We start from the raw sequence: 16,504 nt of genomic DNA on the forward strand, positions 1-16,504 counted from the left end.
CCACCACATCGCAGATGGTGGGGGTGCAGAGCATCGGGAGCGCGCCTGCACCCGCCATGGTCACTGGATGATCTTCTGGGCCGAAGGTGAGGTCGGCGTTAGGCGCCACCTAGCCCGGAGGATCCCCCAAGCTCACTTGGGCGGCGCTTACTTGGTGGTAGAATTGCTTGATGTGGCGGTGAGAGGGTGGTGCTTGCGAGCCACCTAGGAGAGTTGCGGTGACGGGGTTTGTCGGCGCCTCGGGGACTCCGGCAGGTTGAGCAACCAAGAGCATGGTGCGCCTCTGAGGGCCATGGGGAGCCAGTTGGCCTTTATCTTGTCGTCTCCGCCGGCCACACGAACTGCCTCCTCGTACGCCTGGAGGAAGTCGGCCGGGTACGCCATGTCGTCATAGCATGGCAGCATCTCCGGCCTGAACTTGGGTGGCCACTCCACCCGTCGCAAGGAGGGGGTGAAAGCGCAGAGGCCCTCGGCTCCCTCAGAGGTGCACGACGGCCGAGCCAAAGAAGGAACGCTCGCCATCGAAACCGGCGGCAGGATGTGGCAGACGGAGCAGCGGATCTCCGACGCACCCCTACCTGGCGCGCCAAATGTCAGATTTCGGGTTCCGCAAACCCTTGAGAGGTTCGAAATCTGGGGTGCATGCGGAGATCTCAACCTACCTAGCCTGCCTACTCGCGATCCTCACAGCCTAGCGCGTCGAACTCGAAGGGACAGAGAGACACAGCAGTTTATCCTGGTTCAGGCCACCTTGTAGCGTAATACCCTACTCCAGCTTTGTGGTGGATTGCCTCGATGGGCTGAGGATGAACTAGTATAGTGGATGAATATCCTCCGAAGGTGAGGTGTTCTTGAGCTCGGGTGAGTTGGTGAGGTGGTGAGAAAGGAATGGATCTGATCCGCCCCCCTATGGTGGTGGCTAGTCCTATTTATAGTGGCTTTGGTCCTCTTCCAAAATGTTGGCGGGAAGGGATCCCACAACGGCCAGATTTGAAGGGGGACAAGAAGTACACCCTATCCTGACTAAAGTGGTCTTTGCCTGCTAAAGCCTCTGGTCGTGATGCTGCGGTGGGCTCAGTGATGACCTCTGTCCTACCATCCTGGCGGTCTTGGTCTTGTTGCACCAGAATGGAAACTTGTGGCTGATTCCTTGGGACTCCACACCTGTTGCTTGCCTCCTTTGCACCAAAGAGGAAATTGGTACTCTGCGCCCGCTGGCGCCCGCCTGGCCTTGGTCTTCATGGCTCACGTAAGCTGAGCCTCGTGAGGTGCACCTTGCATAGAAGTCTCCGCTCCTTGGGAGCCAGCCTGAGGAAGCCGGTCCCCTTAGAGGTCTTGGTGTCGTCTGCCTCGCGATGCTTGGCCCCTCGCAAGGATCTTGGGTGGTTGATGCTGAAGCTGGGCCATACGAGGCCGTCGATGGAGCCACGCAGTGGGCCGCAGGTAGGCAAGTCTGGGTACCCCCATGAACGCCGACACTTTGAGCCTACTATTGAGATTTATATTGGTTTTAATAAGTTCAATGCTTTGTGTGATCTAGTTGCTAGTGTTTCCACTATCCCTAGGTCTGTTTATGATAGTTTAGGACTTTTTGTCATTACTACTGAAATTAAGTTGAATATGGACAATTCCACCTTTATGCAAGTAGTAGGGATTAAGCATAGTGTGACCATTCAGATTAATGATTGCCCCATTATGATTGATCTTTTTATTGTTGATATCTCTAAAGATCCAATTGCTCCTGAACACGTACACTGAAGAAAGCAATGTAGTCAATGCCCAAACTAAGGGCTTGGTGTATTTATACCCAAGTGATAATCACTACAGTCGAGCTAACCGACTGAGAGCGCTTCCTGGGAGGCAACCTGCACAACTAAGGTAGAAGAGTAAGTTTTTATTTCTAGTTTTGTTATTTTTAATTAAAGGTAGTGTTGGAGCTTTTGTTGTGGAGGAAAAGTTGAGAAAACGATGTGCTACATGAGGCCAAAGTTACGTGCAAAATTGCTATGTGTCGTACTAGCATCTAAAATCCTGGAAATATGCCTAAATGTTGTGGTGGAACTAACCCCATAGGAAGTTTTAGAGGAAACAAAGTCCAAGATGGTGTGTCATATGACTGTTGCGGTCGTATGGAGTCTGGGAGCAGCCATCAAAATTCAACCAGAGGCACCAGAGAAGAAGACGGCATGTCATACGAGCGCACATGCTCGTAGTCATGATCGTATGACCCCTGACGAGAAGCATCAGAAGGCTCGGATCCCTGATGACGTTCCATATGAGCACACATGCTCATATGGCAACAACAAAAATACCCCATGGGATCAGAACACAATACGACGTCTCGTACGAGCGGTCTCACTTGTATACACAGTTGTAGGTATGCACATGCATAATATGGGCTCCAGAGCGCAAGACAGCGTCCCATATGAGCGCAGGCACTTGTATGGTGCCCTCGTGGGATCATATCGGCCAAGGAAGGAGGCACCTCCCTTCATCTTATTTCTTTCTTTCTTCTTCCTCCTCCCAAGCCTCTCCAAACCCTACCACCACTTTGCCAGATCTCACTACTCATTCAATTTCTATTCAAATCCTTCTGTATGATCGATCAACGGTATGTTTCTCCTCTGATCCCCAACTTATTTTTCATGAATCCATCTTCTATGTGCCTAGCATTTCCATGACTAGGGTATGCGTACTTTTGATCCATTTTTTATTTTGGCTTGGATTCGTTGATGTTCCTAGAGGAGTTTGATGTTGTAGTTGCTGCAGGATCACCATTGTATGATTCTATTTGACTAAAAAACGTTTTCTAGAGATGTTTACGAGGAGGTCTGCATGTGTCGCCTGTGGTGAACCACCAAGTTCATCAGCGGAGGCCACACAAAGTCAACAAATTTACACGCAAGGGATCATCTCCACCAACCATGAGGCCAAGAATAATTACAAGATGCTTTACGAGAGGAACAAGAATACCACTAAGTGGGCATGCGAGTCCACAACAGCCGAAGTGGGCATCAGTAACAATCTCATTTATTATGTGCTAATGTCGGGTTGCAAGATTTTCTTTACGAGGGACATGCAACGTATCATCAGTTGACTTGACTTTCTTAGTACTCTCCCACATAATGTAGGGTTACTCACAAGGGTGGAGGAAGAAGAGGGGATCACTTCCTATCTCATGAACCAAGATTTCAACATCACTCTCGTGGAGTGGTGAAACTACTTCGGCTTCACCAACAACGATGATTATATTCACTATATCTATGAATTTCTCAATCCGCACCCGAGGCATTCATTTAACCAGATAAGTTGTCATGGCTACAAGCATAGGGCCAGTTGCATTGAGTGTCCTACTATTTGACATTTCTATTCTATTACCACTAACTCATTGCAGGCACGAGGAGAAGTTTCAAAAGTGAATGAAGAGAATATGCTAATTCTCGGGAATGCAACAAACCTTGACGTCGGTTATTTTCCTGCCTCAGGGGCAATACTTTTGTTACACCTTGCACACCAATCAAATTTCTCACAAGGAGACATTGAGTTTGGCAGAGTGATCACCATGTTGGCCAACTCCCTTAACCTCAACTACACCAATCCTCGCCCCATTGCCGGTAACACACTTGTTAATATAAATGTTCTTTCTAGTGCTACAATGGTAGTGGTTCGTCGTCGTTGTCATTGTATTCAAATTCCTAGATTGAATTACTTGCTACCCACTCCCATTCCTAACCATTTCTCGATGGAGAACAAAATTTTGCATTATATGCCATAGGAAGGAGATGCAACATTCGAACAAGAGGCCCTTGAACAGGAACAAGTTGACAAAGAAGAACTCGCACCGATGAGGAAGAGGAGCGGCCCCAAGAAGAAGCACTAGCAAGAGAGGCCTACACCACCTACTTAGACATCTACAGTCTTCAGGGCTCCATTGATGACATGAGCAACCTCATTGAGTCCCTTCGACACACGTATGTGTACATGAATAACAGCTTTTTTGAGTGGAGCCAAGGATGGGCTTGCAAAAGTCTAAGCTTGTGGGATGTCACTACCGCGTCTCCATCAAGATGTGGTGGCATTATTTAATAAGTTGTAATGAGGTTGTACTTTAGCTCGTTGAGCTTCAAACACTCGTGTTTGTTTGTTCCAACACTTTGCTTTTTATTTGCTTTTGTTTTATGTTTTTTGTTTATGCCAGTTGCATTTTTTTGTTTGCAAGGTTAGCTTTAGAAAACCCAAAAAACAAAAATAGAATAAGTTTTGCTTTGCTCCTTCTTTTGTCTGTTGGATTTTGTTGCCTTCTTTTTTATATTTCATAGGAGTTGATCTACCCTGGACAACAAGGAATGCAATCTTAAGGAAGAGAAGTGTGAAAATTCATGATTGTGAAAAAAATATGTCCTACGACTCCCGTATTTTGCACTTGAATTACTTAGAATAGTTGTTGTAGTAGTAGTATGTGTGATGTATTCAAGTGGGAGTAAGTCTTGATGGTTAAAACAAAGGTTTTGTTCTAGTAGCTAAATTATTTAGTAAGCTTTGTTCAGTTTAATCTAGATAACCGAGACTTGCCGTGGGACTGATTTTTTTAAGAAAGTGGTGTTAACAAGGAATAACCGTGCATAAGAGAAAGTCTCAAAAGACTTGGGTGTTGAGAAAAATTGTAGAGAAGATGATCTTATTAGATATACTCAACCACATAGTTTTAATTTTGAAGGAAATATGCCCTAGAGGCAATAATAAATTTATTGTTTGTTTCCTTATTTCATGATAAATGTTGATTATTCATGCTAGAATTGTATTAACCGGAAACTTAGTACATGTGTGAATACATAGACAAAACATATTGTCCCTAGTATGCCTCTACTTGACTAGCTCGTTAATCAAAGATGGTTATGTTTCCTAACCATAGACATGTGTTTTCATTTGATAAATGGGATCACATCATTAGGAGAATGATGTGATGGACATGACCCATCCGTTAGTGTAGCATTATGATCATTATAGTTTCATTGCTATTGCTTTCTTCATGACTTATACATGTTCCTCAGACTATGAGATTATGCAACTCCCGAATATCGTAGGAACACCTTGTGTGCTATCAAATGTCACAACATAAAAGGGTGATTATAAAGATGCTCTACAGGTGTCTCCAAAGGTGTTTGTTGGGTTGGCATAGATCGAGATTAGGATTTGTCACCCCATGTTTTGGAGAGGTACCTCTGGGCCCTCTCCGTAATGCTCATCACTATAAGCCTTGCAAGAATTATGACTAATGAGTTAGTTGCAGGATGAAGTGTTACAGAACAAGTAAAGAGACTTGCCAGTAACGAGATTGAACTAGGTATGATGATACCGACGATCGAATCTCGGGCAAGTAACATACCGATGACAAAGGGAACAACGTATGTTGTTATGCAATTTGACCGATAAAGATCTTCGTAGAATATCTTGGAACCAATATGAGCATCCAGGTTCTGCTATTGGTTATTGACTGCAGATGTGTCTCGGTCATGTCTACATAGTTCTCGAACCCGTAGGGTCCGCACGCTTAACGTTTGATGACGGTTGGTATTATGAGTTTATGTGATTTGATGTACCGAAGATTGTTCGAAGTCCCGGATGAGATCACGGACATGACGAGGAGTCTGGAAATGGTCTAGACATAAAGATTGATATATTGGACGACTATATTCGGACAATGGAAGTGTTCAGGGGAAGTTTCGGGTAAAACCGGAGTGCCGGAGGGTTATTGGAACCCCCGGGGGAACTAATGGGCCTTGATGGGCCTTAGTGGAGAGAGAGAGGGGCGGCCAGGGCAGGCCGTGCGCCCCCTCCCCCTTGAGTCCGAATTGGACTGGGAAGGGGTCACGGCGCCCCCCTTTCCTTCTCCCTCTCCCTCTCCTTCCTTCCCCCTCTCTCCCTTTTTGGTGGAAACCTACTAGGACTTGGAGTCCTAGTAGGATTCCCCTCTTGGGGGCACGCCAAGGAGGGTCGGCCGGCCTCCCCTCTCCTCCTTTATATATGGGGGAGGGGGGGCCCATAGACACACAAGTTGATCTTTTAGCCGTGTGTGGTGCCCCCCTCCACAGTTTTCCCCCTCGGTCATATCGTTGTAATGCTTAGGCAAAGCCCTGCGCGGTAACTTCATCATCACCGTCACCACGCCGTCATGCTGATGGAACTCTCCCTCGGCCTCAGCTGGATCTAGAGTTCGAGGGACATCATCGAGCTGAACATGTGCAGATCGCGGAGGTCCCGTGCATTTGGTACTTGATCGGTTGGATCGTGAAGACGTTCGACTACATCAACCACATTACTTAACGCTTCCGCTTTCGGTCTACGAGGGTACGTGAACACACTCTCCCCGCAGTAATTTTTTTGAAATTACTGCGTTCCCCAACAGTGGCATCCGAGCCAGGTCTATGCGTAGATGTTATATGCACGAGTTGAACACAAAGAGTTGTGGGCGATAATAATCATACTGCTTACCAGCATGTCATACTATGATTCAGCGGTATTGTTGGATGAAGCGGCCCAAACCAACATTACATGACCGCGTTCATGAGACTGGCTCTACCGACATGCTTCGCACAAAGGTAGCTAGTGGGTGTCTATTTCTCCAAATTTAGTTGAATCGAGTGTGGCTACGATCGGTCCTTGTTGAAGGTTAAAACAGCACACTTGACGAAAAATCGTTGTGGTTTTGATGTGTAGGTAAGAACGGTTCTTGCTAGAAGCCCGTAGAAGCCACATAAAACTTGCAACAACAAAGTAGAGGACGTCTAACTTGTTTTTGTAGGGCTTGCAGTGATGTGATATGGTCAAGGCATGATGTGATATAAATTGTTGTATGAGATGATCATGTTTTGTAACAAAGTTATCGGCAACTAGCAGGAGCCATATGGTTGTCGCTTTATTGTATGCAATGCAATCACCATGTAATTGTTTTTCTTTATCACTAAGCGGTAGCGATAGTCATAGTAACAATAGTTGGTGAGACGACAATGATGCTACGATGGAGATCAAGGTGTCGCGCCGGTGACGATGGAGATCATGACGATGCTTCGGTGATGGAGATCATGAGCAGAAGATGATGAAGGCCATATCATGTCACATCTTTTGATTGCATGTGATGTTAATCTTTTATGCATCTTATTTTGCTTAGTACGGCGGTAGCTTTTTAAGATGATCCCTTACTAAATTTCAAGGTACAAGTGTTCTCCCTTAGTATGCACGGTTGCTACAGTTCGTCGTGCCGAGACACCACGTGATAATCGGGTGTGATAAGCTCTACGTTCACATACAACCGCTCCAAGCCAGTTTTTGCACACGCAGAATACTCGGGTTAAACTTGACGAGCCTAGCATATGCAGATATGCCCTCGGAACACTAAGACCGAAAGATCGAACATGAGTCATATAGTAGATATGATCAACATAGTGATGTTCACCATTGAAAACTACTGCATCCCACGTGATGATCGGACATGGTTTAGTTGATTTGGATCACGTGATCACTTAGATTACTAGAGGGATGTCTATCTAAGTGGGAGTTATTAAGTAATATGATTAATTGAACTTTAATTTATCATGAACTTAGTCCTGATAGTATTTTGAAAATTATGTTGTAGATCAATAGCTCACCTTATGACTTCCCTATGTTTTTTATATGTTCCTAGAGAAAACTAAGTTGAAAGATGATAATAGCAATGATGCGGACTAGGTCCATGATCTGAGGTGTATCCTCATTGCTGCACAGAAGAATTATGTCCTTGATGCACCGCTAGGTGACAGACCTATTGCAGGAGCAGATGCAGACGTTATGAATGTTTGGTTAGCTCAATATGATGACTACTTGATAGTTTAGTGCACCATGCTTTACGGCTTAGAACCGGGACTTCAAAAACATTTTTGAAACGTCATGGAGCATATGAGATGTTCCAAGAGCTGAAATTGGTATTTCAGACTCATGCCCGTGTAAAGAGGTATGAGACCTCTTGAATGTGTGTTACGTCGACTAGAGGGGGGTGAATAGGCGATTTCAACAAATTTGTCACTAAGGAATTTCAGGGCGAGGAAATTCCGAAGTCACGAACAGCTAGCAGCGGAATAAGTACTCAGGTATAAGCATAACAGAGCAACAGCATAGTCATCATGATCAAATGAAAGATGGGCACAGAGTACAGAAAGCGTAAACACAGGATAAGCAGGCTGAAGACAATGTGACTGAAGAAATTGGATTGAGGAAATATAGGAAGTCTTCAATCAAAGTCTTCAAACAGTAATGATCAGGTTCATCAACATATGAATGACGAAATGAAAGGGTTGAGTAAATAGAACTAGTAGGCTTGGTGAAGACAATGATTTGGTAGACCAGTTCCAACTGTTGTGACAGTTGTACATCTGGTTAGAGCGGCTGAGTATTTAAACTCGAGGACACACAGTCCTTACCGTATTCTCCTTTGAAGTTCTTACTCTTTCTGTTGTTTGGAAAGATCGAACACACGATGTTCCTATTTCTTTATTTCGTGATGAGTCATATGCTTGCGACAATAACGACAAATTTTTTTGAATTCTAATTGTCCGGGTGTATTATGGCGATTCTTTTGAGTACTATATCTAGAAATCCCCGTCAATTCCTCATTGGCACCTTTTCTAACACAACTGATGCATTCCAAAATAACTCTGATTCTAACATCTTTTCCCTTGGCCATGAACCTCCTTTTCTTTTTGGATCTGAGATCACACAGACCTTGCCCAACACTCGTGGTAAGTCGTCACACGTGACTTCCAAACCTTCACAGGCTCGGTCACTCGGCAATCCACAATTCCTCTTGGATGCTCAGACCATGACGCCTAACCGTCTGGAGGATACACAGTCCTCAAAGGTAACAAGCGTCGGTTTCACACAGGAACAATCTCTTCAGTGATGCTCAATCACTTTGGGTTTGTAGGTTTGGGTTTGGGATTAGGGTTTTCCTCGCTTGATGATTTTCGTTCAAAGTCCTCGGAGGATGGGATGCTCTCAATTGACAAGTGGCAGTTTCTCTTGGAGCAGCCAACCAGCTAGTGGTTGTAGGGGGCGGCTATTTATAGCCTAGGGAGCAGCCCAACATGATAAGACATAAATGCCCTTAAATGATATGACCGTTAGGTGGTAGGATATTTTGGACAGTTGGCGCATAGCACAACAGCGGATGGATTTGACGTTCGAATTCCTCAGGGCTATCATGTTCCTCACTGTGTAGGCAATCCACACTGGCGAATTCCTAATTCCTCAGTCAGAACAAATTCCTCAGAGACCAGAAGATCTTCGTCTCTGTCATTGAAGGAATTGACTGAACTAATATGAGATTTCCAATGGCTTCACTCGAAAGGATTGGGTAGGTGTAGGATTTTGAGATGAGCATCACTTGGAAATCAGTTTCCTTAGTATCATCTTGACCCCCTTTAATAGTACAGTGTTTCCTATGACTCAAGAAAGAGAAAAATGAAATGACGAAAACAAAAGTCTTCACGCTTCATAATCCTCGCATGAATATCCAAGTATTCAATGTCACACCAATTTCATCACTTTCAAAGTATTCAAGAGAAGCAAAATCTTCAGCCGACTTATAGAGCCTGTGTACACTCACAAACATATTAGCCCCTTAACCTATAAGTCTTCAATACACCAAAATCACTAAGGGGCACTAGATGCACTTACAATCTCCCCCTTTTTTGGTGATTGATGACAATATAGGTTAAGTTTTCAATGGGGGTAAACTTATGAATTGAAAGTGCTCAATATTGAGGAATTTGATTGCAAGATATAGAAGAACTCCCCCTGAAGATGTGCATAGTGAGGAATTTGCTTTTAAAGCAATGCACATTTGAAGAGTAGAACCATGGAGATCTCCCCCTATATCATGTAATTCATACACGCATTTAACATATCGAATGAAAATTTTGAAATGCATGATGAAATATGGTGACTGATGTAACTCAGCATGTGTGCATAGCATATATGAGGAAATAGCATGCAGAAAAACAAAGCAAAAGTATCAGGTCACCATCGGACTTGAGTTTAGAACTCAATCAACAAACACTTCAGAAGAGCGAGAGTTGCAACTTAAAAAATGCCCATATAGATAGATCCGCTTAAATACTAACTCAAATTTCTCCCCCTTTGTCATCAAATGACCAAAAGGGACGAAAAATGAGGACTAACACCCCTGAAGAATATCATCACGAGGTTGATGGAGGAGCGCCAGCGTTGTTGGGGTCGGTTGTTGGAGTAGGGCCTGCCGCAGTGTCATCCAAGTCTTCATTTTCATCAGTCTCGCGCGATGAAGAATATGAGCTGGGCACCTGATACGTGTCCATCGTATCTATAATTTTTGATTGTTCCATACCAATATTCTTCAACTTTCATATACTTGTGGCAACTTTTTATCCTATTTTTGGGACTAACATATTGATCCAGTGCCCAGTGCCAGTTCCTGTTTGTTGCATGTTTTATGTTTTGCAGAAACCCAATATCAAACAGGATCCAAACGGGATAAAAACGGACGGAGAATTATTTTGGAATATTTGGGATTTTTCGGAGGAAGAATCAACGCGAAACAGTGCCCGAGGTGGCCACGAGACAGGGGCCGCGACCACCCCCCTAGGCACGCCTGGCACTCTTGTGGGCCACCCATAAGGCGGTTGACGCTCTTCTTTTTCCGCAAGAAAGCTAATTTTATGAGAAAAACCTGGGCAAAAGATTCGCCCCAATCGGAGTTATGGATCTCCGGATATAAAAGAAATGGTGAAGGGGCAGAATCTGAGAACGCAGAAACAGAGAGAGACAGAGAGATAGATCCAATCTCGGAGGGGCTCTCGCCCCTCCCAAGCCATGGGAGCCAAGGACCAGAGGGGAAACCCTTCTCCCATCTAGGGAGAAGGTCAAGGAAGAAGAAGAAGAAGGGGGGCTCTCCCCCCCCCTTGCTTCCGGTGGCGCCGGAACGCCGCCAGGGGCCATCATCATCACCGCGATCTTCACCAACACCTCCGCCATCTTCACCAACATCTTCATCACCTTCCCCCCTCTATCTACAGCGGTGCACTCTCCCGCAACCCGATGTACCCTCTACTTAAACATGGTGCTTTATGCTTCATATTATTATCCAATGATGTATTGCCATCCTATGATGTCTGAGTAGATTTTTGTTGTCCTATTGGTGGTTGATGAATTGCTATGATTGATTTAATTTGGTTGTGTTTATGTTGCTGTCCTTTGGTGCCCATCCTATGAGTGCACGCGTGGATCACACCATAGGGTTAGTTGTATGCCGATAGGACTATGTATTGGAGGGTTAGAGTGACAGAAGCTTCTACCTAGCATAGAAATTGATGCATACGGGATTGAAGGGGGACCAATATATCTTAATGCTATGGTTTGGTTTTACCTTAATGAACGTTAGTAGTTGCGGACTGCTTGCTAATAGTTCCAATCATAAGTCCATAGAATTCCAAGTCAGGGATGACATGCTAGCAGTGGCCTCTCCCACATAAAACTTGTTATCGGTCTAGTAAAGTAGTCAATTGCTTAGGGACAATTCCACAACTCCTACCACCACTTTTCCACACTCACTATATTTACTTTATTGTTTCTTTATCTAAACAGCCCCTACATTTTATTTACGTGTTCTTTATTATCTTGCAAACCTATCCTATCACACCTACAAAGTACCTTTAGTTTCATACTTGTTCTAGGTAAAGCGAACGTCAAGCGTGCGTAGAGTCGTATCAGTGGCCGATAGGACTTGAGAGAGTATTTGTTCTACCTTTAGCTCCTCGTTGGGTTCGACACTCTTACTTATCGAAAGACGCTACAACTATCCCGTATACTTGCGGGTTATCAAGACCTTTTTCTGGCGCCGTTGCCGGGGAGTCATAGTGTGGGGTGAATATTCTCGTGTGTTCTTGTTTGCTTTATCACTAAGTAATTTTTATTTGTTGTTCTAAGTTGTTCTCTATCTTTAGTTATGGATATGGAACGCGAAATACCAAAAAAAATTAGGTGTACATGCTACTCATGGAGATGGGGAACCTCCTAATACCCTCGATGCTCGTTATGTGAAAGAAAATATGTACTACTTTAACAATCCTGAGAAAACCCCTTCAACTTTGTTATGGGAGACACGTTGGATCAACGTGAATACTTTTGGGATTATCGCTTGACACAAAAAGGGAAACTATTATAGGATCAAATTTCTATATTACGTTGGTATGCTTGTCAACTATGCGTAATACATGATTATACTTGTTGCTCTAGGATGAAGGCTCCACACCTTCCTTTTTCATGCAAATTCAATGATAATAAAACCTTAGCTTATTATGCTAATGGTAGATATGATTACTATGATGTGGAACAAATAGAAGAATTTGTTGCTTTTATGGGTGCTTATGAGATTGAATCAATGTTTAAACCGTTTGACGATTTTGATGATTTAGTTTATAGACCAGAAAATTTTGCTATACTTAGATATTGCTATGAAAATTATGAATAAAATTACAATATAAATGCATTTATTGATAAAGTCTCCGTTGTCCAAGAAGAGACTAATATTTTGTAGGAAGCTATGGAAGAAGAAATTGATGAAACTGTGAGCTCATTGGATGAAAAAGATGATGAGAAGAGCGAAGAACAAAAGGAGGAAGAGCGGATTGATCACCCGCGCCCACCTTCTAATGAGAGTAACTCTTCAACTCATACATTGTTTAATTCCCCTTCGTGCTTACCGAAGGATGATTGCTATGATCCCATTGATTCTCTTGAAATATCTCTTTTTGATGATGCTTGCTATGCTTGTGGCCAAGATGCCAATATGAATTATGCTTATGGAGATGAACTTGCTATAGTTCCTTATGTTAAACATGAAATTGTTGCTAGTGCACCCATGCATGATAGTCCTATTATTTTTTGATTTCTCCCGACTACACTATATCGAAGAAGTTTGCGCTTAGTAAGGATTATATTGATGGGTTGCCTTTTACCATTGCACATGATGATTTTGATAGATATAATATGCATGTGCTTGCTGCTCCTACTTGCAATTATTATGAGAGAGGAATTATATCTCCGCCTCTTTATGTTTCCAATATGATAGAATTGCAAGAAACTGTTTGTACTATGCATTAGCCTTTACTATGTGTGCATGAATTGTTCTTTTATGACATGCCGATGCATAGGAAGAGAGTTAGACTTTGTTGTTGCATGAGATATCTTACTTTGTGCTCACTACTAAATTACAAATCATTGCTAATTAAAATTAGCTTCGATATACCTTGGGATCCAGGTGGATTCATTACTTGAGCACTATATGCCTAGCTTAATGGCTTTAAAGAAAGTGCTGCCAGGGAGACAACCCGGAAGTTTTAGAGAGTCATTTATTTCTGTTGAGTGCTTTCATATAGTTTAAAAAAATAAAGAGGGGAACCTAAAACTTTTCAAAAAGGAAAGTGAAAGTGAGAGAGATAAGCATTATTGAAGTGGGAGAGCTCCTTGAACTTTGTTCATGCTCATGGAAACTTTGTGAATGTTGATTACAGAAAATTTTCATCAAAAATAATTATCCCCTTGTACAATTCCATTGTATTATAAAAATGATGTGCTAAGATTTGCCTTTAGGATGTTTACAATGCTCGTTGATTTGTACGGTGCAGGACAAAAACTTTGTCTGTAGTGCGCGATTTTACATTTTAACTGGAACGTCAATTGGTTCTGATTCCTTTTGCACTGTATTTATATACAACTTGTTTATTTTTCCTAATTTTGGTACAATTTTTGGAGTAACAGAAGTATGGTGAATGTTCAGATTGCTACAGACTATTCTGTTTTTGACAAATTCTGTTTTTGATGCATAGTTTGCTTGTTTTGATGAATCTATCAGTTTATATTAGTGGATTAAGCCATGGGAAAGTTATATTACAGTAGACACAATGCAAAAACAAAATAATAATTGGTTTGCAACAATACTTAGAGTGGTGATTTGCTTTATTATACTAACGGATCTTACCGAGTTTTCTGTTGAAGTTTTGTGTGGATGAAGTGTCTAAACGAGGAGGTCTCGATATGAGGAAAAGGAAGAGAGGCAAGAGCTCAAGCTTGGGGATGCCCAAGGCACCCCAAGTAAATATTCAAGGAGACTCAAGCGTCTAATCTTGGGGATGCCCCGGAAGGCATCCCCTCTTTTTTCAACAAGTATTAGTATGTTTTCGTATTCGTTTCGTTCATGCGATATGTGCAAGTCTTGGAGCATTTTTTGCATTTAGTTTTAACTTTTATTTTATTCACCATGCTGGTATGAGATAGTCCTTGGTTGATTTATAGAATGCTCATTGAACTTCACTTAAATCTTTTGAGTATGGCTTTATAGAATGCTTCACGTGCTTCACATATATCATTTGAAGTTTGGATTGCCTGTTTCTCTTCACATAGAAAACCGCCATTTGTAGAGTGCTCTTTTGCTTCACTTATATTTATTAGAGCGTGGGCATATATTTTGTAGAAAGAATTAAACTCTCTTGCTTCACTTATATCAATTTAGAGAGATGGCATAAATTGGTCATTCACATGGTTAGTCATAAAATCCTACATAAACTTGTGGATCACTGAATATGATATGTTTGATTCCTTGCAATAGTTTTGCAATATAAAGGTGGTGATATTAGATTTGTGCTAGTTGAGTAATTGTGAAATTGAGAATTACTTGTGTTGAGGTTTGCAAGTCCCGTAGCATGCACATATGGTGAACCGTTATGTAACGAAGTTGGAGCATGAGTTGTTTTTTGATTGTCTTCCTTATGAGTGGCAGTCGGGGACGAGCGATGGTCTTTTCCTACCAATCTATCCCTCTAGGGGCATGCATAGTAGTACTTTGCTTTGAGGGCTAAGTAGACTTTTGCAATAAGTATATGAGTTCTTTATGACTAATGTGAGTCCATGGATATACGCATACTCACCCTTCCACTTTGCTAGCCTCTATTGTGTCGCCCAACTTTCTCCTGTATCATGGACCCATTATTTACCTTCCTCAAAACAGCCACCATACCTACCTATTATGGCATTTCCATAGCCATTCCGAGATATATTGCCATGCAACTTTCATCATCATCATATACATGACTTGAGCATTCATCGTCATATTGCTTTGCATGATCGTAACATAGCTAGCATGATGTTTTCATGGCTTGTCCGTTTTTTGATGTCATTGCTATGCTAGATCATTGCACATCCCGGTACACCGCCGGAAGCATTCATATAGAGTCATATCTTTGTTCGAGATATCGAGTTGTAATATTGAGTTGTAAGTAAATAAAAGTGTGATGATCATCATTATTAGAGCATTGCCCCAGTGAGGAAAGGATGATGGAGATTATGATTCCCCCACAAGCCGGGATGAGACTCCGGACTTTATGAAAAATAAAAGAGGCCAAACAAGCCCAAATAAAAAAAAGGAGGCCAAAGAAGCCCACCAAAAAGAAAAAAAAGAAAAAAAGAGAAAATAAAAGAAAAAATGAGAGAAAAAGAGAGAAGGGGCAATGTTACTATCCTTTTACCACACTTGTGCTTCAGAGTAGCACCATGTTCTTCTTATAGAGAGTCTCTTGAGTTATCACTTTCATATACTAGTGGGAATTTTCATTATAGAACTTGGCTTGTATATTCCGATGATGGGCTCCCTCAAACGCCCGAGGTCTTCATGAGCAAGCAAGTTGGATGCACACCCACTTAGTTTCTAGTTTGAGCTTTCATACACTTATATCTCTTAGTGCATCCGTTGCATGGCAATCCCTACTCACTCACATTGATATCTATTGATGGGCATCTCCATAGCCCGTTGATACGCCTAGTTGATGTGAGACTATCTTCTCCCTTTTTGTCCTCACAACCACCACCATATACCACCATAGTGCTATGTCCATGGCTTGTGGTCATGTATTGCGTAAGAGTTGAAAAAGCTGAAGCGCGTTAAAAAGTATGAACCAATTGTTCGGCTCGTCATCGGGGTTGTGCATGATTTGAATGCTTTGTGCGATGAAGATGGAGCATAGCCAGACTATATGATTTTGTAGGGATGAGATTTCTTTGGCTATGTTATTTCTATAAGACATAATTGCTTGGTTGGTATGCTTGAAGTATTATTGTTTTTATGTCAAATGATAGACTATTGCTTTGAATCACTTGTGTCTTAATATTCATGCCATGATTAGACATATGATCAAGATTATGCTAGGTAGCATTCCACATCAAAAATTATCTTTTTTTATCATTTACCTACTCGAGGACGAGCAGGAATTAAGCTTGGGGATGTTGATACATGTCAGGACCCCGACTCGATGTCACATCGATCTAGCTGGTAACACCTCATATCACTTTGCGGCCTCACGCACGGTATCCCCACGGGTGTCGTCTTACCTTTTCCTGGGACCGTTTGCGCCTTTTGGCTCACGTATATGATAGTGTCGCTAGC

Source organism: Triticum aestivum, chromosome 5B (assembly GCF_018294505.1).
Source record: "Triticum aestivum cultivar Chinese Spring chromosome 5B, IWGSC CS RefSeq v2.1, whole genome shotgun sequence".
Taxonomy (NCBI): Eukaryota; Viridiplantae; Streptophyta; class Magnoliopsida; order Poales; family Poaceae; genus Triticum; species Triticum aestivum.